Consider the following 3,624-nt stretch of genomic DNA (forward strand, 5'->3'; position numbering starts at 1 on the left):
ATTCCAATCATTTTTTTTCTAGTTAGTATACCTGTGATTCCTTAACCTAATAAAACTTAGTAAGCCAGGACTAAGGATATAGTTCAGTTGGCAGAGTGCTTGCCTAGTAGGCACAAGGTCCAAGGTTTGGTCCCCATAACTATGTGAAACAGTATGACATTGCATGCCTGTAATCCCAGGGAGAACCAAAAGTTCAAGGTCATTCTCAACTACATGTCAAATTCAACACAAGTGTAGGCTCCACAAGAACCTGTTTTCAAAATAAAATTATTTGGATTAGAAGTCCACATAGTAGTATCATAAACGGAGGTAACAGTCAATTTAATATATAAATAGTAGCCACATTTCACATGGAGTGGGTCAGTTACCACCTTCAGAATATACAGTCACCTTGTAGGTTTGGGAGCTTTACAATGATCTTGGCCTTCAGGTTAAAATCTTGAGTCACCTTGCAGTGGGAGCTCCCAAGCCTCATAGAGGGTAGTGTGGCTTGTTCTCCAGATTTCTGGATCATAATTCACTTTTTACCCTCCCTGGAAGATGTTCGGGTAAGAAGAGATGAGTTCACTGGGGTAGATGAACACTGTAGCAAGCAATCCCCAAGTCCAAGTGGCTTGGCAAAGGTTTGTTTCCCACAATCCTTTGCAGGTTTGAGCAGGTGCTCCATTCCACAGTCATTCAGGAACTCGGGCACCTCCCTCCACAGCTTCACAGTCCTTTGGGACAGGGTACCGTACAGCCTGTGAGCAAAGGCGGGGTGACCGAGTCTGGGGAAGATTATGCAGGATGAGAGCAAACCGCTGCCCAGATCCCCCGGCCAGAGGCAAGACCATAGCTGTATCTATGCAGAGGAGTCTGGAGACAACCTTGCAGAGACCGTTTCTCTTGCAAACAGCGGCCTTGCAGCCATTCGCCAAGCCTCTGGAGCCTTTATTTTACCCCCTTAAGATTCTGTTGCTTCATAGATCTCCATATCAGCCCAATGGTAATGTGAGCACCAATTTACATATAAGGAAATACACTTGCCGAGTGGAACTGGAAATCCGGGTAACTGGGGAAGAGGCCACCACTCAACTACCAACTCTACTACCCGGTTGCCAGCTCCTCCACCAAACGTCCTATGGAAAGAGCCAATGAACTCATGTATGCTAAGATGGAAGTGATCAATTAACTAGACACAGAAGTAGTTTTATTTTAACAACTACTAAAGATGATACTTAAGTAAAACAATTTTTAAAAAAATCAGTTACACCTTTTAGTTACCAGGAAACTAAGTAGAAAAGGGTTTTGAGGGTAAGGGGTCTATTTCAGCCAAATCCATTGTAAATATGAAATGTCTACACAACTTGAAAAGACGTTGTCCCAGAGTAGTCCTCCCTCCCATCACCCTGGCCTCCAGCATGAAGCCAGGGCCTCCCAGGGATCATGTAAACACCCCTTTGTGCGACAGAGCAATGAGTCAAGGGGACTAGAGAAGGAAAGGGGGAATTTCCATTCTGGGGAACGCTTGGTGGGGGCACCCCAGCAGTAAATTTGTAGAAGCGTTTCTGCTTGATAATTTATTTTCGCTATTGACTTGTATTTAATAAGTACTTCAGAAAGCCTGAGCGGGGGATGTGCCTGTCACTGAGCTCTCCTCTCAGGTTGAAGGCCTCTGCCTTGGGCTCTTCCTCCTCCAGACCCCCACTGCGGGCCTGCAGTCACTCGTTGACCCTCTGCCCTTTTCTACAAACTCTCTTTACTTAGACATTCCTTGCTGGTTCATCAGTGAGGTTGGGAAAGGAGGGTGTACATGACATCTCCATAGATTGAGTGTTTGAACAGCCAGGCCTTTGAACCCCGGGCTCCAGTTAAAAAGTAACACACTTGATGCTAGATCAAGAGGAGACAAATATTAGCTTTGGAGGTGGAGAGCCTCGTCGTTGAGAAATAGCTGGGGCTGGCAACAGGAAGAGAGAGCAATGGTCACACTCGAGTGGGGGTCCAGGAACCCCCGGGTCCCTGTGACCTTAGGCCAGACACCCTGTTCGTTTCTTGGTTTTAAGTATTTCTTTTCAGAGGTGGGAGGGGGCTTGCTACATTGGGCACATGGAGGTCAGAGGACAACTCGTAGGTGGTGTTTCTGTCCTTGTACCATGTGGGTTCTGACCAGGAGGTCTGACAGCAAACGCCTTCACTAGCTGGGCTATCTCAGCCCAGACAATCCATTCTACAAGTTGAACCTTAAAGCTGCCAGTCCTTAAGTTCCCATGACCCTCTTGTTTAATCCCTCACTCTCAAAAGGTCCCTACAAACATCTCTTCTCTAAATGAACATGTGCTCACCAAAGTTGGTCTTGGTGGGCTTGCTATCTCCCCATGGCTCTTTCTGTCCCCTCCCTTCTCTTCCTTTACACCTCCATGTGGACAGTCACATCTACTCTAGCCCCAACACCTCTTCTGCCCTTCATTTCCAAAACCCAAGTAGACACTCTCCTTTTTTTTTTTTTTTTTTTTGAGCTGAGTATCGAACCCAGGGCCTTGCACTTGCTAGGCAAGCGCTCTACCACTGAGCTAAATCCCCAACCCCGTAGACACTCTCAAAGGACGTCCCCAAGTCACCAAACTCAACATGACCCAGACTTCACACCCTTTCAAACTGCTCCTCCTTGACCTGTCCTTAGGAGTCTTGTCCTTGTGTCCTCCAGGCATCCACACCAGCAGCTCCATCAATGGCCTTCCATTCATCTTTGCTCCCCAGATAGGAAGAACACAAAGTATGGTTCCTTATCCATGCCTTCCTCATTCACTCAACAGACATGGGAAGGTCCTAGCCCCTCCCATGATTGTGGGCACCAGGGATGCTGGCAATAAAGCAAAGCAAGATGACACCTTGTATCATGAAGCCTGTATCTGAGTGGAGGTGAACAAGCGTGTGAATACATATGATGTATGTGATGTTATTAATGAAGCCATGGCAGAGAGGGCCTACAGGTAGTGTAAGTGGCCTGGTTTTAGACACTATGACAAAATGGGATGAAGACCTCAAAGCAGTGAAAGAGCCAGCACTGGAGAAGAGCACTAGGGGCTGAGGAACACCCAAGGCAAAGGCTCTAAGTAGAAATAGATAAAACATGAGTCATGTCAGCCGTCCACTGTGAGAGCCCAAGTAGAAAGAGGATCCAGAAGTTTGAGTCGGGGAAGGCCAGGTCTCACAGGATATTCATGTCACAAACACATAAATGGTATTTATGGTTTTTAAATTTTCATTTTTGGGGTTGGGGATTTAGCTCAGGGGTAGACCACTTGCCTAGCAAGCACAAGGCCCTGGGTTCGGTCCTCAGCTCCAGAAAAATTAAAAACAAACAAAAACAAATTTTCATTTTGAATGTTTTTGGAGATAGAGTCTTGCTACATACCTTGCTCAAACTCACACGCCTCCTGCTTCAGTCTCTCAACTCCTGGGATGTCGGGCAGATATAATAACCACACACAACTGCGTAGGTAGCATTTAAAACTGCTACATGGCAGAAGGAGGGGCCCAAGGACTCCAAAGGAGACAAGACCAGAGAGGAGGGGTGGCCAGAGTGGTGGCAGGGAAACCAGAAAATAGTGGGTGGGTCTGGGGGCTGAGGAGTGAGTGCAC

Source organism: Peromyscus eremicus, chromosome 19 (genome assembly GCF_949786415.1).
Source record: "Peromyscus eremicus chromosome 19, PerEre_H2_v1, whole genome shotgun sequence".
In the NCBI taxonomy this organism is placed as follows: domain Eukaryota; kingdom Metazoa; phylum Chordata; class Mammalia; order Rodentia; family Cricetidae; genus Peromyscus; species Peromyscus eremicus.